Source organism: Pseudophryne corroboree, chromosome 2, assembly GCF_028390025.1.
Source record: "Pseudophryne corroboree isolate aPseCor3 chromosome 2, aPseCor3.hap2, whole genome shotgun sequence".
NCBI classification, from domain to species: domain Eukaryota; kingdom Metazoa; phylum Chordata; class Amphibia; order Anura; family Myobatrachidae; genus Pseudophryne; species Pseudophryne corroboree.
The window spans coordinates 432,846,759-432,870,351 of NC_086445.1; positions in this window are offsets into that span (position 1 = coordinate 432,846,759).

A 23,593-nucleotide genomic window follows, 5' to 3' on the forward strand; every position below is an offset into this window, starting at 1 on the left:
ACTGACTCCAGTCTTACTGCTAGGTCTGGATTGGCAGAGTGTAATACCAAATCCTAAGGCCTATTTGCAGTAAGCAACAAACAAATACAAAGTTTACACAGTACTAGCTAGCTTTCAGGAACTGACTAACCAACAAAGATTCAGCAGCATCTGCCTAACCTGAGAAGAAGGTTTATATAGCAGGTGCTGTCCACGCCCCACTCAGACCTCACAGACTGTGAGCACAAAAACCAGCACCGGATCCCCTGCTGTGCACAGAGCCTGTAACCACTGCACAGTAAAAGACCCGAACCGGAGTATCAGCTACGCTCAGGTTACTCCACTAGCACTTGTCTCCCAGTTGCCATGACGACGTGGCAGCACAGAGCAGGAGACCCTAACAGTGTTCCCTTCTATGTGCACAATTCAATTCGATGACAGTTGAATAGCGCCGGGAATTAGCTCCCGGTGCTATTCAATACAGTGCAGTGGTAAGTCAAAGAATGCCCATTTCTCCCGGACTAAATATGGTGTATTGTCGGGAGAACCGACATTCTCCGACTTAAGTGCCTGGTGCAACGCTGTTTCTGTTGCGCTAAGAGCAGAAATCAGCATCACACTGGCACTTTTGTCGGAATCCTGCTCGCACCCCTCCAGGGGTGCGAGAAGAAATCCCGTCGCCAGGTGTCACAAGGTGCTGTATTCCGGGAGCTAATTCCTGGTGCTTTTCAACTGTTATTGAATTGAAGCGTGCTCAATGTCTCTTGCTTTCTCCCCTTCTATGTCTCTCAGTGTGTTTGCCCCCTTTCTTTGTCTATCAGTGTGTCTTTCCCCGCCTTCTATGTCTCTCAGTGTGTCTCTCCCCCCCCCCCGTTATTTGTCTCTCAATGTATCTCTCCCTCTTCAATGTTTCTTAGTGTGTCTCTCCCCCCATTCTATGTCTCTCAGTGTCTCTCTCCCCTTCTATGTCTCTCAGTGTGTTTCTCCCCATCCTATGTCTCAGTGTCTCTCTCCCCCTTCTATGTCTCTCAGTGTCTCTCTCTCCCCCTTCTATGTCTCTCAGTGTCTCTCTCTCTCTCCCCATCTATGTCTCTCAGTGTCGCTCTCTCTCCCCTCTATGTCTTTCAGTGTCTCTCTCTCCCTTTTGTATGTATCTCAGTGTCTCCCCCCCCTCCCCTTCTATGTCTCTCAGTGTGGGCGGGATGTACTAAGCTCTCCCGCCATGGAATCTCCCCTCTCTGAGATTTCACTACCTGCTGCATGGTAACTGCTCTCCTCGCTCTGGCCGGCGCTGCCCTTCGCTCCCCGTAGGTCTCTCATGTCCACTTCCGCATCTGAATCCCCATCGCTGCTGCCACTCTGCTCTCCACGTTGACTCAGCCACCCTCCCCGTTTCCTATTTCTCTGTCATTCCAGTGTGCGCATGACTGGATGCTGTGCTAAATGCGCATGCGCAAGAGAATAGGAAAGGGCGAGGACGGCTGAGTCAACGCGGAGAGCAGAGTGGCCGCGGCGATGGGGATTCAGATGCGGAAGGGGAGATGAGAGACCTACGGGGAGTGAAGGACAGCACCGGCCAGAGGAAGGAGAGCAGTTACCGTGCAGCAGATAACAGATTCACAGAGAGGGGAGATTCCGCGTCGGGAGAGCTTAGTACATCCTGCCCTGTGTCTCTCCCCCCTTCTATGTCTCTCAGTGTCTCTCGCTCCCCCGTCTATGTCTCTCAGTGTCTCTCTCCCCTCCTTCTATGTCTCTCAGGTCCTCAACCCCCCATGTCTCTCACTGTCCCTGCCCCCCCTTCTATGTCTCTCAGTGTCTCTCCTCTCCCCCATGCCTCTCAATGTGTTTCTTTTAGCAATCCCCACTTCTAATAATATTACAGTGTCAGCTCTCTCCCCCCCACCCCCTCCCCTTTATCTCAAGGGACTCGGGAGCCGGCAAGGTGAGGCGGCTGAAAGCCGGGATTGGTGGACCTAGAGCCGGCGAGGTGACTGGGAGCCAGGATCTGAGGGGGCCTGGAGCCGCGATCTGAGCACCAGGAGCTGACGGGCTGAGTCGGTTGGGAGCCGGGAGCTGGCATAGTGCAGCAGGCTGATCAAAGAGGGAGTGTGACACATCGCGGTCACGCTCCCTGCAGCAAGAGTAAAGAAGTCGGGTGGAGGGCGGCGGCAGAGTCTGGCAGAGCTCTGGAAGGCCGCGGCGGTGGTGAGAACAATGGTGCACAGTGGGGCGAGCAGGCCATCAAGGTACCGGTAGCACCCCCTTCTGTTGTGCCTGCTATGGCTCCTAGGGCACTTGCCCTGCTCGCCCCGTGCTAGTTACGCCTCTGCCCGACGCACATCTCTAACATATATATATATATATATATTTATATATGAGCAATTGGTATAAGGGTTCTGGCGACCACAGGTGTATTAAAATATGTATCAGTCCATGTATATAAAAAAATATACAACAAATTTATTTGGTACAGATAAAATACAATAGAGTAACAGTAAAAAATGTATATATACTGTAAATTGTAAACTCTTAAAAAAGTGGGGAGAGGGGATGGATTGTACTTTAAAACCACATAAACATGGTTCTAAAACCAGAAAAATAAATAATAAAAATGTTCAAATATCTAGAACGAATAAAGGAGAGTCTTATCTTATAGGTAGAGGGTCACAGAGGGAGAGCCCAACGCGTTTCGTCCTGTTGACTTCTTCAAGGGGTACTGCTGTGCTGGGATAGGGTCTCTATAAATACCCTCTACAATCAACCAATAATTGTTGATATCACTTCCTGTTTCAGGACAGGTCAATTGTTTATATTTAAATATTTTACTAAGAATACATAGAGGAATATATATTACTCTGTGGGGGACCATTCAGATCTAATAACATGCTCAGATTCATAAAACGATGTGAATAAGGAGTTAAAAAAGTATATATAAACAAGAGTGCGGCACTTCCGCCACACTTCCGGTGTCGGAAATGTCTATACTGCGCATGTGCAGGTCACGTTTGACCTTCTTCTATTACCAGAGTGCGGCACTTCCGCCACACTTCCGGTATCGGACCAGTCTGGGATGCGCATGCGTTGTCGCGTATGACCTTCTCCTCCTGCAGCGTCATCGTCTTTATCCCGGAACCAGAAGTCCGCTACGTCAGGTGCCTGTTGTGCGATGGTTGAAGCTGTGTTATACTGTGGACCAGGAAGTTCTCCCGTGAACCGCATATTGGCACGCACTCGATGTCGTTTTTACCGGAAGCGGACGTGCATTGCATAGATGGCTTCTAATCAAGTTCAATTCATAGTCCATGCCTCGTTCTGGGTTCTGGCGCATAGTGGAACGCATTGTACACTCTGGTAGAACTGTTCAATTCACAGATGCCATTGTGATCATGTTTTCCATGTCGTCAGTAGTACATATGTAGGATGTAAACAAAAACAGTTTCGGTTATCATATAATGGCCACTTACATCAGTGTAAAATAATAAAAGAAAAACATAAAAATGTATATGCAGGGAAAAATATATATATTTATTTTATATTTATAAAAAAAAAATATATATATATATATATATATAGTTGTATATCCTCAATATTTCAATCGATTGCAGAAAATAAAGAATTAATTTAAGATGCCTGTTTTTATATGTGGAAAGGTGCTAGTGCTATTTTCTTATAAATATTATAAATAGTTTATCTCTCTCTCTCTCTCTCTCTATATATATATATATATATATATATATATATTAAATTAATACTAGAACGTGAATAGTGCTAAAGTGATTGTTTAGTGTATACTAGCATATGGTAAAATTCCATAATTATAAATACAAAGTGACAGTGCTATATGAGCTTACGTGACCTGAACATGCGCAGTATAGACATTTCCAACACCGGAAGTGTGGCGGAAGTGCCGCACTCTGGTTTATATATACTTTTTTAACACCTTATTCACATTGTTTTATGAATATGAGCATGTTATTAGATCTGAATGGTCCCCCACAGAGTAATATATATTCCTCTATGTATTCTTAGTAAAATATTTAAATATAAACAATTGACCTGTCCTGAAACAGGAAGTGACATCAACAATTATTGGTTGATTGTAGAGGGTATTTATAGAGACCCTATCCCAGCACACCAGTACCCCTTGAAGAAGTCAACAGGATGAAACGCGTTTGGATCTCCCTCTGTGACCTTCTACCTATAAGTTAAGACTCTCCTTTATTCGTTCTAGATATTTGAACATTATTATTATTTATTTTTCTGGTTTTAGAACCATGTTTATGTGCTTCTGAGGAAGGACGTATGTCCGAAAGCGCTTATGCAGGGAGATTGGGTGGACGAGGACCTGTGGACTGGAGCTGCCATTTCGAGCTGCTGGAGACATTTGGACTTTGGGACTTTGCGGTGACTATGCCCTAGAGATTTCTTTTGCTAGCAGTCCATGCCACAGGAATATCCTCGATGTGTTTTATGCTGTTTTTTATCTGATGTCTGTGAATGCATTCTATTAAATACATGTTTTAAAAATTTAAAGACGGTGTTGCACTATCACTATCATTCTTTTTTCCAAGTTCTATATAGAGGAGGACTCTTCTATGAAGTAAAAGCCACTTCACCCACTTTGTGATTATCTACATGCAAATAATACACATCCTTATGTGAGTGGGATCAAGCAAACAAAAATATAATTTGTTTCAACAGAGTTGCACTATGTTTTGCATGTTTTTTGTATTGTAGTAATACTCCAAACCAATTCTCTGTGAGACTGGAAATCCTTGCGATCAATACTGTGTAAGCCTTTTTCTGTTGGTATCTAAATAGCGCCACGTGGAGTCACATTGTATTTTATTGTATTTGATCTGTACCAAATAAATTTGTTGTATATTTTTTTATATACATGAACTGATACATATTTTAATACACCTGTGGTCGCCAGAACCCTTATACCAATTGCTCATAAACCACTATTACAGTAACTTACCATTACTGCATATTTAAGGGACGGCAGTCGCCCAAAATCATTGGCAGTGTTTTTAGTTGGGTGTATTTATAACATTTGTGGCGCTTGCATATTCTTTGTTTCATTTCTCATATGGTTTACTTGTGCAGTAGCATCCTAGTGTAATAATACCCCGAACACCTTGATATGTTTAATAATGATCGTAACAATAGAAGGATTGATCTGTATAAGAAAATATTTAATGAGAACCTCAACACCACAGCTGCAGCTCCAGTCTGTGATATAGATGATCTTTTTGGGGGAATGAAGAGATTATTGACCAAAGAACTGAAAGCATGGTGGGACTTTAAGGGACTTGAACACTATATCACAGTGAATAGGGTCCCGAGAGGTTTGAGATTACTCAAACAACCCACATTTGGCAATACCAGTCCGGAATTTAAAGATAAATGGGATCAGACATTGCATACATGTTCCATAAACCTTATGAAATTGCTGATTGAGGAAAAAAATAAAAATTTGGTGTCATTGGAAGGTGACATAAAGAATAAGGAGAGCGAAATGGAACCCTTCAAGGATAAGGAGGACTATAAAGTCAACGAAAAAGTTTTAACAAAAAAACTTGAGCGTATAGAGGAAGAGGTGATCAGAGGGAAAGAAAAGAAATTTGTGCGGGACAAAAAGGACTACGACCAGGGCAGAACAAAGAACTGGGGACGGTTCAGAATACAGGACACACGACAGAATAATGAGAGAACGTATTGGAAGACAGTACCTGGTAAAGGGAAAACTCCTAGGAACAATAATACTCCTAATGAATCACGTATGAAGACAAGAAACAGATTCACAGCATTACAGAGACTTGGATCGGACACGGATCATTTTTTATCATCGGAAACAGGTGCCCGCCCCAAGTCAACAGGACGAAACGCGTTGGGCTCTCCCTCTGTGACCCTCTACCTATAAGATAAGACTCTCCTTTATTCGTTCTAGATATTTGAACATTTTTATTATTTATTTTTCTGGTTTTAGAACCATGTTTATGTGGTTTTAAAGTACAATCCATCCCCTCTCCCCACTTTTTTAAGAGTTTAAAATTTACACTATATATACATTTTTTACTGTTACGCTATTGTATTTTATCTGTACCAAATAAATTTGTTGTATATTTTTTTATATACATGGACTGATACATATTTTAATACACCTGTGGTCGCCAGAACCCTTATACCAATTGCTCATAAACCACTATTACAGTAACTTATCATTACTGCATACTTAAGGGACGGCAGACGCCCAAAACCATTGTGAGTGTTTCTTAGTTGGGTGTATTTATAACATTTGTGGAGCTTGCATATTCTTTGTTTCATATATATATATATAAATATATATATATATATATATATATATATATATATCAAGGATCACATATCAAATACACCAGGTAAAAGTTCCACTCTGCAGGTTTATTTTTTCACAGCTTTTCCACAACCAAACCTGAGCAGTTACCAGCAAGTCACAGGTTACAGAATAGTTCACAGCAGCTCAGCATACAAAGTGTAAACTCTCCAGAGACCATTGATTCAGGACCCCTAACAGCAGCAATCCCCCCCCCCCCCCTGCCACCTGGCCTATCACCATGGTGACTGATTTACCATCAAGAGCCCAGTCTCTTGTGTATGAGTCCATTTTAATGGGTTCACTACGATCTGCCGGCGGCCGGCCTCCCGGCGACCAGCATACCGGCGCCGGGAGGCCGGCCGCCGGCTTACCGACAGTGTGGCGAGCGCAAATGAGCCCCTTGCGGGCTCGCTGCGCTCGCCACGCTACGGGCACGGTGGCGCGCTACGTGCGCCACACTATTTTATTCTCCCTCCAGGGGGGTCGTGGACCCCCACGAGGGAGAATAAGTGTCGGTATGCCGGCTGTCGGGCTCCCGGCGCCGGTATGCTGGTCGCCGGGAGCCCGACCGCCGGCATACTGAAGACCACCCCATTTTAACAGCAGGCTGACAGGTATCTGCAATCATGCATCCTGTTGCTCAGACTTGGTCAAACTGAATACCTGGACTGAATTCCATATCCTTCTGTTCCACATCCATGTCAGGCATGTTTATGCGGTCCCTGTGAGAATATATAGTATACTGTATATATCATACCTCCCAACATGACCCTCTCCAGGAGGGACAAAATGCCCTGCTCCTGGGCTTCCCTCTTAATGTATGATTGCCATCACCTGTGATGAAACACGTTTCTTATCTTGCCATCACCTGTTCTTATCTTGCCATTACCTGTTCAAAACAGGTGCCTGCAAACATAAATTAAGAGAGAAGTCCAGAAGCAGAGCATTTTGTCCCTCCTGGAGAGGGTAATGTTGGGAGGTATGATATATATGTGTGTGTGCAGAAAGGAATGGCACTTAGAGTCAATCATATAATGCAAAGGTCTGGTGTATTGCAGCAACATTTTGGGACTTACTAGAGATGTGCGGCGGACACTTTTCGTGTTTTGTGTTTTGGTTTTGGATCTGGATCCTCGCTCGCGTTTTGAATCTGGATTGGTTTAGGTTTTGGTTTTGGATCTGGTTAATTTTTGAAAAAAACATGGAAACAGCTAAAATCACAGATTTTGGGGGTCATTTTGATCCTATGGTATTATTAACCTCAATAACATTCATTTCCACTCATTTCCAGTCTATTCTGAACACCTCACACCTCACAATATTGTTTTTAGGCCACAAGGTTGCACCAAGGTCGCTGGATGACTAAGCTAAGCGACCCAAGTGGGCAGCACAAACACCTGGCCCATCTAGGAGTGGCACTGCAGTGTCAGACAGGATGGCAGTTTTAAAAACTAGGCACCAAAGAGCAGATACTGCAAAAAAAAAAAAGGAGGTACAAGATGGAATTGTCCTTGGGCAATTCACACTATAGGACATGCACACTTTAACAAACCAATCATTTCAGTGACAGGGTCTGCCACACGACTGTAGCTGAAATAATTAGTTTGTTTGGGCCCCCACAAAAAAAGAAGCAATTAATCCCCCCACCAAAATAGAAGCAATTAATCTCTCCTTGTACAAACTGGCTCTACAAAGGCAAGATGTCGTCCTCATCCTCATCATCCGATTCCTCACCCCTTTCAGCATGTACATCCTCCTCTTCCTCACAGATTATTAATTCGTCCACACTGGAGTCCACCATCACAGGTCCCTGTGTTCTTTGAGGAGGCAATTGCTGGTAAATGTCTTCCCGGAGGAATTTATAATTCATTTTGATGAACATCATCTTCTCCACATTTTGTGGAAGTAACCACCTACGCCGATCGCTGACAAGGTTACCTGCTGCACTAAACACTCTTTCGGAGTACACACTGGAGGGGGTGCAGCTTAGGTAAAATAAAGCCAATTTGTGCAAGGGCCTCCAAATTGCCTCTTTTTCCTGCCAGTATACATATGGACTGTCTGACATGCCTACTTGGATGCTGTCACCAATATAATCCTCCACCATTCTTACAATGGTGATAGCATCATATGCAGTGACAGTAGACATGTCAGTAATCGTTGGTAGGTCCTTCAGTCTGAACCAGATGTCAGCACTTGCTCCTGACTGCCCTGCATCACCGCCAGTGGGTGGGCTCGGAAATGTTATCCTTTTCCTCGCAGCCCCAGTTGCGGGAGAAAATGAAGGAGGAGCTTTTGACGGGTCACATTCCGCTTAAGTTGACAGCTGTCTCACCAGCAGGTCTTTGAACCTCTGCAGACTTGTGTCTGCCGGAAAGAGAGATACAATGTAGGCTTTAAACCTAGGATCGAGCACGGTGGCCAAAATGTAGTGCTCTAATTTCAACAGATTGACCACTGTTGAATCCTGGCAAAGCGAATGAAGGGCTCCATCCACAAGTCCCACATACTTAGCGGAATTGCTCAGTCTTAGCTCCTCCTTCAATTTCTCCATCTGCTTCTGCAAAAGCGTGATGAGGGGAATGACTTGACTCAAGCTGGCAGTGTCTGAACTGACTTCATGTGTGGCAAGTTCGAAAGGGTTGGAGAACATTTCACAAGATGGAATTCATTCTCCACTGCGCTTGAGTCAGGTGCATTCCCCCTCCTTTGCCTATATCGTAGGTGGCTGTAGTTGCCTTTTGCTGCTCCTCCATCCTCTGAAGCATGTAGAGTGTTGAATTCCAACTCGTTACCACCTCTTGCTTCAGGTGATGGCAGGGCAGGTACAGGAGTGTTTGATGGCGCTCCAGTCTTCGGCCTGCGGTGGCTGAATGCCGAAAGTGGACCGCATTTTTTCGGGTCACCGACAGCATCTCCTGCACACCCCTGTCATTTTTCAAAAAATTCTTCACCACCAAATGAATTGTATGTGCAAAACATGGGACATGTTGGTATTTGACCAGATGTAATGCACGCACAATATTGGTGGTGTTGTCCGATATTACGAATCTCCAGGAGAGTCTAAGTGGGGTAAGCCATTGTGCAATGATGTACCTCAATTTCCATAAGAGGTTGTCAGTGGTGTGCCTCTTACGGAAACTGGTGATACGCAGCGTATCCTGCCTAGGAACGAGCTGGCGTTTGTGAGATGTTGCTACTGGTGCCGCTGCTGTTGTTGCTGTGCGACGCAATACATCTACCCAGTGGACTGTCACAGTCATGTAGTCCTTAGTTTGCCCTGCTCTACTTGTCCACATGTCCGTGGTTAAGTGGACACTGGTTACTACCGCATTTTTCAGGACACCGAGGACACTTTTCTTAATGTCCCTGTACACTCCGGGAATCTCTTTCCTAGTGAAGTGGAATCTAGATGGGATTTATTTGGTACCGGGGACACAATACCTCCATCAACTGTCTAAATCCCACTGCAACAATGGCGGATACCGGATGCACGTCTTAGACCAACATAGCTGTCAAGCAGTGGCGTAACTAGGGGTCCGCAGCCACTACGCTCGCTTGGGGGAGCGCAGGGCTGCGGGGCGCCCTAGCCGCCACTGATCTCTGCTGTGAAGGAGGGACACGGAGGGCACAGCGCGCGTGCCTTTCCTGTGTCCCTCCTGCGTCTCCGGCGTGTCTATTAAATGAAGTGCCCATTCGTGAGCCCTGTTTGGCTCACGAACCGGCACTTCATTTAACAGACACGCCGGAGACGCAGGAGGGACACAGGAGAGGCGCGCGCTGTGCCCTCCGTGTCCCTCCTTCACAAAACAGCGGGGGAGCGGGGGGGAGTTGTACCTGGCACTGGGGGAGCATATTTGGCACTGGGGGAGGGGTAGCATATTTGGCACTTGGGGGGGCATATGTGGCACTGGGGGAGCATATTTGGCACTGGGGGTATATGTGTACCTGGCACTGGGGGGGCGGGGCATATTTGTGGTATACTATATCACGGGCATTGTGGTATGTGGTATAATGTCTCAGGGTCATCGCAGTGTGGCATAATGTATAACGGACGTTACGGTGTATGGCATAGGGTATAACGGGCATTGCGGTATGTGTCACAGGCATTACAGTGTGTGATATACTATATCACAGGCATTGTGGTATGTGGTATAATGTCTCAGGGTCATTGCGTGTGTGTCATAATGTGTCACAGGCATTGTATGTGCTATAATGTATCAGGGGCATTGCAGTGTGTGGCATTGCGGTGTGTGTCATAATGTGTCACAGGCATTGTATGTGCTATAATGTATCAGGGGCATTGCAGTGTGTAGCACAATGTATAACGGGCATTGCGATTCCTGTCATAATGTGTCACAAGCATTACGGTGTGTGGCATAATGTGTCGGGGGCATTATGGTGTGTGCATATTGTGTCATGTGCATTATTGTGTGTGGCATAATGTCTAAGGGCCATTGCAGTATGTGGCATAATGTATACTGAGCAATACTATAAGGAGGAAAAATTACAAATTGTTAGGTTCCTGGTGCTCAGAACAAGGGAGATGTTGCGTAGTGAGTCCAGAGCACCAGAACGTGACACTGAAATAAGGTGTGTGGTGGAAATAGCCCCTAGCACCCTACCTACATTGTTTCACCCGTGTGGTCAGTTCACGCCTGAGTGACTATGGTTTCTTGGGCCCACGGCAGCTGCGTTTGAAGGGCGGATTAGGTCTGCCCAACTCTGATGCCCCCAGGTCTTAGAGTGAGACAAGGCGTGAACCGAGACAGGATAATAACAAGGGGACCTCTAACTAAAGCAAACAGAAGGCTAGGGGCTACTAGCAACCCTAAAACTAAATACATGTGCGGCACGCTGCCAAAGGAAAAGAACAACAAACGAAATGCTGTCCACACGCCGACACAATACTGTTGTGTACCGGCGGTGACAGCATAAGCAGAACCCTCTGAAAAACACCAGTAACAAATATAACCAAAGAAAACTGCGGCCTAGGCCGACGGACGCGGCAAAGCCGCTACTCACGGAACCGGTACAAATACTGGCAAACGGACAGGAACCCCCAATGTAGCCAACACAGACTCTCAGAACCGGAGGACAGGTAGAATCCCAACGACAGACCGGTGGACACCAAGAAGCCAGATACTCGACCAGGCACAGACAAAGCCACAGGACTTCTGGACAGGAACGCTTCACGGCAGGACACGGGATCAGACACTGGAACTGACACAGGAACCGACACTGGAACCGACACTGGAACCGACACTGGAAGCAGCTAGAAAGACACTGCTAGACAGGAGCTCAGGAACTGGCAGGGACTAGCCCAGAACTCAAGAACTCTGGAACTATCACCAGCGTCTGTGTATTGTACTGAGCCAGAATATAACAGAGAGTCCTAATTAATTATGTCGTGCAGCTGCCCTGCTGCACAACTGAGAGGTGCAATTAACAGACAGGTGAGGCTGAACACATGGGAACAAGCTGCAATTACACAGACTCACCACCGACAGCAAACAATAATCTTCTAAACCAAAGCAAAGGGAAATCCTGGCCTGCAAGAGAACTATAAACATAAAATACGGAAAACAGAAATGAACCACTACCTGTGGTACATAACAGTACCCTCTCCTTAAGGGCGAGCTCCGAACACCCCATGACACCCACAGGGAACATAAACAGAAGAATAACATAAAATACATAACCAAAATGCAAAACAGGAATGAGCCACAGCTGTGGCTCATAACAGTACCCTCCCCTTGAGGAGGTGTCAACGGACCCCAAAATTCAGACTTTCCAAAACAAGGGATACAAAAAAAAACTGACACACTGGTCTAACAGGCAAGTAAACAGAAACAAGCTGTGGCAACAGCTTGTAATAGCCCCCCCCCCCCCTTGACGGTGGTCACTGGACACAAGACAAGGGGGGGAAAAACTTTTTTTTTTATAACAAGGCAAGAGTCAATAATTATTAATTTTTTTCTTATTATTATTATTTTTACAAAGTTCTTGAGGTCTGACCAAGGTAATTCCCCAAACATTGTCTGAACTGATGGTACCTCCCAGCAAGGCTGGGTTCAAATCAGAGATTGGTTTCTTAACCTTGGGAGCTGAACTTTCAGGCAAAGTACTACTATTAGAAGAAGACAGAAAAGCACATCCTGCAGTCAAAACAACGGGCTGAGACTCTTGTGCCAAGTTTACAGTATTTGGTGGACTCTCAGCAGATAAGACGGGTGACCTAGAGGAACCTGAACCAATTTCTTTGGAACCATATCTCTTAATAACTGCATCACTGAATGCCGGGGGATCCTGAAGAATGGGATCTTCAGTTTTCATTAAATTGGATGCCCACTCAAAAGGCTTCCGTCTAAAGGAATATATCAGATACAGCACAAGGTTTTCTGAAGTTATGCCCAGAAATGGTCTAGACAACATAATGATGTAATAGTGTTTGTAAAGTGCCAGAAATTGGACTAAGTCCCCTTCAAAGATTATAGATGTTGAGATATCAACAGAGTCAGGATCTGCTTCCATCCCATCTGACTGACTAGAGTGCTTTGCTAGGACCTGGTCACTACTGACCTTACTCGAGGCTGAGACTTTCTGAACCCCATCTGGGGCAGTGGCCCTCGGAACCCCACCTGTGGTAGTGACTTTCAGAACCCCACCCGGGGCAGTGACTTTCTGAACCCCACCCGGGGCAGTGACCCTCGGAACCCCACCCGGGGCAGTGGCCCTCGGAACCCCACCCGGGGCAGTGGCCTTCGGGAACCCCGCTGGGGCAGTGGCCTTCAGGAACCCCGCTGGGGCAGTGGCCTTTGGGAACCCCGCTGGGGCAGTGGCCTTTGGGAACCCCGCTGGGGCAGTGGCCTCGGATTCTTTTACTGGGACCGGGCTGTCAGCCCCCCTCTCTGGGACCGGGCCATCAGCCTCCCTCTCTGGGACCGGGCCGTCAGCCTCCCTCTCTGGGACCGGGCCGTCAGCCTTCCTCTCTGGGACCGGGCCGTCAGCCTCCCTCTCTGGGAACGGGCCGTCAGCCTCCCTCTCTGGGACCGGACCGTGAGCCTCCCTCTCTGGGACCAGGCCGTCCGCCTCCCTCTCTGAGTCGATAATTATCAAAACTTCTCCCGGGACAATGACTTCCGGGACTTTTGCTGAAGCTATAACCTTCAGAACCTCCACTAACGCTATGCCGCTTGAGTCCTTTCCTGGGGAAGCGACTTCTAGACCCTTCTCTGGGGCTGTGTCTCTCGAGACCCCACTTGGGGATATTACTTCAAAGATCTCTTCTGGGGTTTTGCTTCTCGAGTTCCCTTCTAGAACTATGGTTATAGACACCTTCTCTGGAGTTGCGCTTTTCAAGTCCCTACCTGGGGTAACAGCTTCTGAGACCCCTTCTGGTATTGACACCTGAGCTATAATATTCATTGTCGCTCCAGGACTCTGGGCATCGGGTACCGCTCCAGGACTCTGGGCATCGGGTACCGCTCCAGGACTCTGGGCATCGGGTACCGCTCCAGGACTCTGGGCATCGGGTACCGCTCCAGGACTCTGGGCATCGGGTACCGCTCCAGGACTCTGGGCATCGGGTACCGCTCCAGGAATCTGGGCATCGGGTACCGCTCCAGGGGTTTGCAACTCTGCTTCAACAGGAAAATCAAGAGAGGAGAGAAACATTCTCCTCTGGTTCCTGAATCTATAATGGGGCTCCCTAGCCCAAGGACCCCAATTATTGGACAGAGTGCTTTTTAGTGTGGGTTGTGTGACAAGTACCTCTGCCACAGTAGAGACAGGAGTAAGTCTTGTATCCTGACTCAACTTGGCCAGAGGGCAGGACTTGTCGCCACACTTTGGCTTGCGCAACTCACAGGTCTGCAGATAGTGGCCTAAACCCCCACAATATATGCATAAATTTAAGTTTCTGCGACGCAGACGCTTCTCTTCTGAGAGCCTGGGCCGCAGAAAACTTTTAAACTTTTTCTCTCCAACTGAACCTGAGGATTCTTTTGTCACCATATTGTGAGCAAGAGTCTCTTTAGAGGTAGATGAACTCTCAACGACTTCTGGAAAGATAAGCAAAATTTTAGTCGGAAGGTTTTGCAGTTGCTTTAAGGATTGCTGCAAAACTTCCAGTCGCTCAGGTTTCAAAGCACTGAAAGCAGAGTTCAGGGCTGAGAGAGACGCCTGCAGGGCTTGCATAGTTGGCATAGGAGGATTTTAAACTAGACAAGACAAGACTAAACTAGACTAGACAAGACAAGACTGGACTGGATTTCTTTTTTAAACTAGACAAGACAAGACTGGATTCTGCACACCGGACTGGATTCTGCACACTGAATTCTAGACAGGACTGGATTCTGCACACCAGACTGGATTCTGCACTGAATTCTAGACAGGACTGGATTCTAAACACCGGACTGGATTCAGCACTGAATTCTAGACAAGACACTGGACCAAAAAAGAAAAAACTACTATTTAGTTTTGTTTCTTTTTTGTTGTATGGCTGGTGATAATGTTAGGTTCCTGGTGCTCAGAACAAGGGAGATGTTGCGTAGTGAGTCCAGAGCACCAGAACGTGATGCTGAAATAAGGTGTGGTGTGGAAATAGCCCCTAGCACCCTATCTCCATTGTTTCACCCGTGTGGTCAGTTCACGCCTGAGTGACTATGGTTTCTTGGACCCACGGCAGCCGCGTTTGAAGGGCGGATTAGGTCTGCCCAACTCTGATGCCCCCAGGTCTTAGAATGAGACAAGGCGTGAACCGAGACAGGATAATAACAAGGGGACCTCTAACTAAAGCAAACAGAAGGCTAGGGGCTACTAACAACCCTAAAACTAAATACATGTGCGGCACGCCGCCAAAGGAAAAGAACAACAAAGGAAATGCTGTCCACACGCCGACACAATACTGTTGTGTACCGGCGGTGACAGCATAAGCAGAACCCTCTGCAAAACACCAGTAACAAATATAACCAAAGAATACTGCGGCCTAGGCCGACGGACGTGGCAAAGCCGCTACTCACGGAACCGGTACAAATACTGGCAAACAGACAGGAACCCCCATTGTAGCCGACACAGACTCTCAGAACCGGAGGACAGGTAGAATCCCAAACGACAGACCGGGGGACACCAAGAAGCCAGATACTCGACCAGGCACAGACAAAGCCACAGGACTTCTGGACAGGAACGCTTCACGGCAGGACACGGGATAAGACACTGGAACCAACACAGGAACCGACACTGGAACCGACACTGGAACCGACACTGGAACCGACACTGGAAGCAGCTAGATAGACACTGCTAGACAGGAGCTCAGGAACTGGCAGGGACTAGCTCAGAACTCAAGAACTCTGGAACTATCACCAGCGTCTGTGTATTGCACTGAGCCAGAATATAACAGAGAGTCCTAATTAATTATGTCGTGCAGCTGCCCTGCTGCACAACTGAGAGGTGCAATTAACAGACAGGTGAGGCTGAACACATCGGAACAAGCTGCAATTACACAGACTCACCACCGACAGCAAACAATAATCTTCTAAACCAGAGCAAAGGGAAATCCTGGCCTGCAAGAGAACTATAAACATAAAATACGGAAAACAGGAATGAACCACTACCTGTGGTTCATAACACAAATTATGTAAGAGGCATGAATGAGAATTAATTTTCTTTCCTGTGGTAGCCAACGTCTGGGCGTGCAGGTTGCAAAACTGTGGTATAAGGTAGTCTTTTCCTGCAATTCCATGCCCTTTTATGCAAAGCCATGCCCATTTCAACAAAGCCATGCCCCCTTTTGCGGTGCGCGCAGATTCATCGCTGGATTGGATTTATACGTCAGTACCACTGGATTTATACAGCATTACCACTTGACATATACAGCAGTATCACTGGACATATACGGCAGTACAACTGGACATATACAGCAGTACCACTGGACATATATGGCAGTACCACTGATATTATATGGCAGTACCACTGAACATATATGGCAGTATCACTGGATTTATATGGCAGCACCACTGGACATATACAGCAGTATCACTGGACATATACGGCAGTACCACTGGACTGGATTTATATGGCAGTATCACTGGAATTATACGGCAGTATCACTGATCATATACGGCAGTGTCACTGGACATATACGACAGTATTGCTGGACTTATACAGCAGCACAGGACAACACAGCACCACTGCAATAGACTGGACTTATACAGCAGCACTGGACATATGGCAGCAGAGGACACCACCACTGTGACTGGACTGATGCAGCACAAGACACCACCACTGGACTGATAAAGCACAACATAGCACTGGAATGACACACATAAGACAGATAAGGTCGCCACACCACTTTCCCACACAGACACACACTGAGGATAGAGACACGTCCCCTCGCTACACTCTCCAGGACTGGAGTGAAAATGGTGGTGACGCGTGGCTCCTTATATGGAATTTACCCACATAAATACCAAGCACCAGCGTGTACAAACTGTGCCTCCATCCCTTCTGGTTCATCAACCCGGAGTGTGCATTAGAGTGGTATATTTGAGTGCCGCCATTGGGTATAAATATATATATATCTATAAATATATATATATATATATATATATACTGTATATATCTTTACAAAATATAAATTAAAATTTCCTGCCCTTGCTGACCTGCAAAAAACAATGATATTCAAAAATATGACAGACCTACAGGTACTTTTCTGTTTCTGCTGCCAAATTCCATTCTATTTTTCCTGCATCACTGTCTGTCCTATAATGTAGAGGGAAAAACAATAAAAATATATTATTTCAATTATTCTATGACATTTAATAATATCACCACAATAGATCTTCAAAAAAATATATAATTTAAAAATTATTTTTCTTTATAAGAACATATTTTATCTTGTATCAGACTTCATTTACTAAAGCAGTGAACACAGAAAATTCCATAATGAACATTGTAACAGGGTCAGGAGAACAGGTACCATCTCCTGGGGTAGATGGCAGGATGCAGTAGCTGAGAGATTACACAAGTCGGTTGGTTTAGTGCAACTGGCCTCAGCCAATTTTACTGTGCAGAAAAACAGAAATAGACATAAAAAATAAAATACCTTGCCAGACGGCACTAACTAAACACAAGATAAACCTTACCTACTAAAAAAAAAAAAAAAAAGTTTATTATGCACAGCTCACTGGTTTTCAAAAGCAGGTTTCTCTCTCACAGAGACTCCATATTCTCTCCTCTTTTTCCAGGCAGTATGAGAGAGCAATGATCAGGCTGACCGACTTTTTAACACACCCATACATCTGAAAGTCCTAATTAGCCTTCTGTGAGATTACAAACCCAAAGACCTAAATGGATGAGGAACCCGCCCTCTCTTCTCACATCCAAACCCAGGACCCTAATCTGGTTCTTACCAAAAGCTCTCAGCAGAACCAACATAATATTCCTGGGGTTTTAAAACAGATAGGTAAGAAACCTGGGTCAAATATACCTGCCTTCCACTACTATTCCAGTGATCTTGTCACAGCGGGAGGCAGTCAATTGACCGCCGGTCGGGATCCCGGTGGTCAGGATACAGACTCCGGAATCCTGACATCAGCTGGAATATCGGCAGTCGGAGTCCTGACCGCCAGCTCGTTCCCCCACTTGGGTGGTGGTCCACGCAACCACCTGAGGGGGATTAGAACCTTGTGGCGACCGAAGGTCACCACCGGGCCCGATCTCATACTGATCCCGTCATAGCATGTATGCAATCTCATCACTGGTACAAATAGGTAACATAACAATCACAAGGAACAGATACTGTGATTTGATCTGAAATATTTGTCCCTTTGTTATTTTAAATTCATCACTTTTAATTATGAAGACACTCATTCACTATATGATGTATATTAAGTGAGACAAACAGCAAAGCTAGACGTAAGAAATAAAACTGATGAATCATTTATGGACAGATGAAACAATTACAATTAGTGATTGTCTAGTAAATGGGCTGTGACTTACTGTAATTATTAAAACTATTCATCCTTTACATAATTTTCAGTTTTCTTCTTGTTCAGGATTTAGTTAGTTATATGTCTTCAATTTTTCAAACACACTGTAAAATACAATAAAGACTACACAAAGGTTTTGGACCTGCAACATTTCAGTACACAGTATTCTCAAAAAAGAAAAAAATATGCTTTGTTAGCAATAGACACAAGACGAGAAAATATATATATGTAGCCATGGCACTCTAAATGTTACATTTACTGATAATCATCTCTCACCAATGTCTGCCTGAGATTGGTGCTTTTTTCAAACTAAAACATGGGAATTTGCTGTGTTCCCATGTGTTAGTTAATCGTGTTTGGATGCCGTGTTTGCCAGCAGCAACATTCCTGATCACGAAGTCAGGATTCAGGAGAAGACATAGGGCTGGATGCAATGCAATGTGAGTTTTTAGTAAAAAAAACAACAACTTGCACGCTCAAGTGTAGCAAATCTCAAATATACGATGTAATGGAGTGCAAGTTTTTCTCCAGGACAAACCAGCACTTTCTCGCACATTAAAAGGTGCAAATTTGTCCCCAAACTCTTCCAATGTAATAGCCTGCGAGTTTTTAAATTCAAGGTTATTACATTGGGGGTCATTCCGACCCGATCGCTCGCCGCAGTTGTTCGCCGAAGGCCGTCGTTCCCTAGCAATCGCCTCTGCCAGAATGACAGGAAGAGGCGGTCGCTGAGCGGGAGGGTGCGGCACGGTGGCGTTTGGCCGCATTTGGGGGGCGTGGTCCAGCCAACGCAGGCGTGGCCGGACCATGCGGGGGGCGGGCCACAGCGGCTGTGTGACGTCACTCACAGCCACTGCGACCAGGGGCAGCGACGAGCAACTCCCGGTCAGCCGCAGGAGCTGCGCTGGCCGGGAGTTACTCAACAAGTACAAAAGCCAAAAGCATCGCCGCTGTACGATGCTTTTGTACTTGTGCGGGGGGGCCAGACAAACATGCGAGGCGGGCTAGCCCTGTGCTGGGCGTCCCCTCGCATGTCTGGGAACATGCTCATAGGAGTGCTAAATTTAGCACGGCTTCGATCAACTCGGAATGACCCCCATTGTGCGATGTAGTGAGAGTTCTCTAGAAGGAAAACTCGCACAATGTAATGTGATGTTTCATGAAGTTTGACAGAAGCATGCACAGATCAGTAAGATCCGTGCATGCTTTTGTCTGTAAAAGTAAAGAAATAGTTAAAAAGTTTTTTATAAAAAAAAAAAAGATGCGCAGTCCCCTCCCAAAGCATAACCAGCCCCGGGCTCTTTGAGCCTGTTCTGGTTGCTAAGATACAGGGGGAACAATTGACTAGGGTTCCGTATTTTAACAACAAGCACCGGGTTCTTGGACTGGTCCTGGTTCCAAAAATGGCCCTCATTCCGAGTTGATCGCTAGCTGCCGTTGTTCACTGCGTAGCGATCATTTTAGAAAACTGCGAAACTATGCATGCGTATGAGCCGCAATGCGCACGCGCGGCGTACGGGTACAAAGAGCATTGTTGTTTTGCATTGCTTGTAGCGACGATTCCATTCGCACAGCCGAACGCAAGGAGATTGACAGGACGAGGGCGTTGATGGGTGTCAACTGACCGTTTTCTGGGAGTGTTTGGAAAAATGCAGGTGTGTCCAGGTGTTTGCAGGGTGGGTTTCTGACGTCAATTCCGGGACCTTCGTCGCAGTAAACATCGCACAGAATAAGTAACTACAGGGCTGGTCTTGTTCTGCACAAAATCTGTTTGTACCCGCTCGGCTGCACAGGCATTCACACTGTTGCAAAGCAAAAATACACTCCCCCATGGGCGGCGACTATGCGTTTGCACGGCTGCAAAAAGTAGCTAGTGAGCGATCAACTCAGAATGAGGGCCACTACTGGGGAAAAAGGACGTAGGGGAGATAATGCCACAGCTGGGGGACACATTTATACAGGTCCCTGCGGCCGTGGCATTACCAACTCAACTAGTCACCCCTGGTTGGGGTTCCCTGGGGGAGTGGGGACCCCCCCAATAAAGGAGCCCCCCTCTCTAGGGCTGTGGGTGGCGACTTCATAGCTTGTGTAGAAATAAGAAATGTCCTATTTTTTAAATATTTATTTGACTGTGGAACTACAGGTACCAGCGGGCCCTTTAATTCCCCGCATGCTGGTACTTGTGGTTCTCCAAATACCTGCATGTGGGCAGGCTTGACAATATTTATTTATTTTTGTACACAAACAAGCTATGAAGTCCCCACCCACACCCCAGGCGTGGTGGCCATAGGCCCGGGCTTCATCCCTGGCCCCTGGGTGACTGTAGAAGGAGCACACTACCCCAGAGAACCCCGACCAGGGGTGACTAGTTGAGTTATTAATGCCACGGCCGCAGGGACCTGTACAAATGTGTTCCATGTCTGTGGCATTATCTCCTTGACTAGTGGAGCCCGGTGCTGGTTTCAAAAATACGGGGGACCCCTACATCCTTTTTCCCCAGTATTTTTGGAACCAGGACCAGTCCAAGTGCCCGCTGCTGGTTGTTAAAATACTGTGACCACTAGCAGAGCCAAAACTAGGGAGGGGCTTGGGGGGCATGTGACCCAGGCGCGGGATTTGATAGGGCGCTGGGATCAGCTGGGTCTGACACAGCAGAGAATCTATTGAAGAAAAATGGGATTTGTACGTCATGTGTGCTACTGCTTAGACTTTATGCAGTAGCATAGAGACTACAAATCCCATGAGGCATTGCAGAAAGCTGGCCACGGCTGCTGGAGCTAGGGAGTCAGGGTAACGTCTAGTTTCCCTTCCTCAGCAGCGGCGGCAAGCCCAAAAAAGTATACTGCCCGCCCGCACGAGCTACGAATGTGGTCAGCTACTGACCTTTTTCTGGCCCCACACAGCATTGCATTCAGCCCGACAGCACAGTGATGGATGGAAGCAGGACAGCGAGAGACGGAGGTAAAACACACACACATATTCACTGTGACTGGTGTTAACCCCTGCAGCTCATTCAAACTACTGCTCATTTTCACCACTGTGACAGCTACAGATATACAGATATATATATATATATATATATATATAATATATGTATGTGGCTGTGTACATATATACACGCGTGTGTGTGTGTGTGTGTGTGTGTGTGTGTGTGTGTGTGTGTGTGTGTGTGTGTATATATATATATATATATATATCATGTGTGTATTACTGGTGTCTGCTGGTCTGAGGGATATCTGTGTTGAATTTGTTTGTTTCTTATTTTTATTTTTTTTATTTTTCTATTTTATTATATATATATATATATTTATTTATTTATTTTATTTTTTGGGGGGGGGCGCAAAATTTCTGTCTTGCCCCGGGTGCCGTTAGTCCTAGTTTCGGCCCTGCCACTAGTCAATTTCTTCCCCGTATTTTAGCAACCAGGACTGGCTCAAAGAGCCCGGGGCTGGTTATGCTTTGGGGGGAACTATTTCTTTACTTCTACAGAGAGAAGCATGCCCGGTTCATACTGATTTGTGAATGCTTCTGTCAAACTTGCCAGCAAGAAGCTGGTCTATTTTTAGGCGAGTTTTTGGTAATGTTTTAGGTGTGAGTTGTAAACTTGCATCCTATTACATTGCCCGAGTTGTATGTTTGTAATGGCAAAAAATGTGTATGCGAGTTTTGTCATTGCGAGTTTTGGGATTGCAGGAAACATGCGAGTTTGCTTGTTCCCGCACTCCATTACATTAGTTGAGTTTGCAAAATGTGCGAGTTTAGCACTAAACTCGCACATTTCTGCAGTTTACACTGCATTATATCCCGCCGATTATGCAGTGCGCGTTTTTGGTAAAACACAGTACCTGCATGTGAGATCTCGCAGTAATACAGACCAGGAAGCATCTGAGTTTTTGCATTAACCAGAATGCGAGTTTTACATTGCAATTTCACTAATTTGAAAGGACAACACCAATTGGCACCCATGACTGCTACCTCACACTACCCTATATAAAATAAACCCCTGAGCCACCATTTTGTATTTGATAGGTAGTGAAGTGTTTATGAAAGAAGGAGCTTGGGAGAGATGAGGTTGAGGCAATATTGGTTGATGAGGTGGAGGAGGTGAAGGAGGAAGAAGCTTCTGGCCCTATGCCTGGCTAGACTCGAACTGGGCACAATGGGCCTAATTCAGATCTGATAGCTGCTGTGCGTTTTCGCACAGCGGGCGATCAGATCCGAACTGCACATGCGTATGCACCACAGTGCACCGGCGCTTCGCACAACAGCAACAGGCATCGCCGCCTAGCAATGGGATGGTGTGAAAAACCTGAACGCACGGGCGTTCACAAGGCGATTGACAGGAAGAGGCTGTTTGTGGAAGGCAACTGCCCGTTTTCCTGGAGTGTCCGGAAAAACGCAGGCGGGCTCAGGCGTTTTCAGGGAGAATGTCTGACATCAGCTCCAACCCCGATCAACAGGAATTCATCGCATCGGAAGAGTAAGGTCTGGGCTGCTCAGAGACTGCACAAAATTAGTTTGTTCAGCTCTGCTACATATGCGATCACGCACTTGCACAGCTATTTAACCCTCCCCCTGTAGGCGGCAGCTATCTGATCGCAGGGCAGCAAAAGACGCAGGCCCAGCGATCAGATCTGAATTAGGCCCAATGTGCGCTTTACGTACCAAGAAATTTGTGCATTAGTGCATGCTATGGTGCGAGTGTTCCATCGTCTCTTGGGTGACCAGGCACACCACACTTCAATGAATTGCAAAAAACAGATGTGGGTGGGCATCACAAATGCGGTTAATACTGTCAGCTCATGTCATTATGATGTCTCTAACATAAAGAAGAGATTCAACGACATGAAGAGAGTGGTAAAAGCAGAAAATGGCAGATGAGGTAAAGCAGGGCTGCAGGACAGGTGGTAGACATCAAATACCTGTGCACTATGGTGGTCATTCCGATTTGTTCGCTCGTTGCCGTTTTTCGCAGTGATCAAGTGAAAAATTGGCAATTATGCGCATGCGCATGGTACGCAGCGCGCATACGCTAAGTACTTTCACACAAAACTTTGTAGTTTTACCCAGGGCCGGTGCAAGGTTTCTTGTCACCCTAGGCAAAACTTCAGCCTGCTCGTAATCCCCCGGCGACCAAAAGCACACACCAGTACCCATTCTCCAGTCCATCATACACATTGAAACCAGGTAGAGCACGCCGTTATAGACATTGAAAGTTTGAAACAAGGTAGAGCACGCCGTTATACACATTGCACCAGGTAGA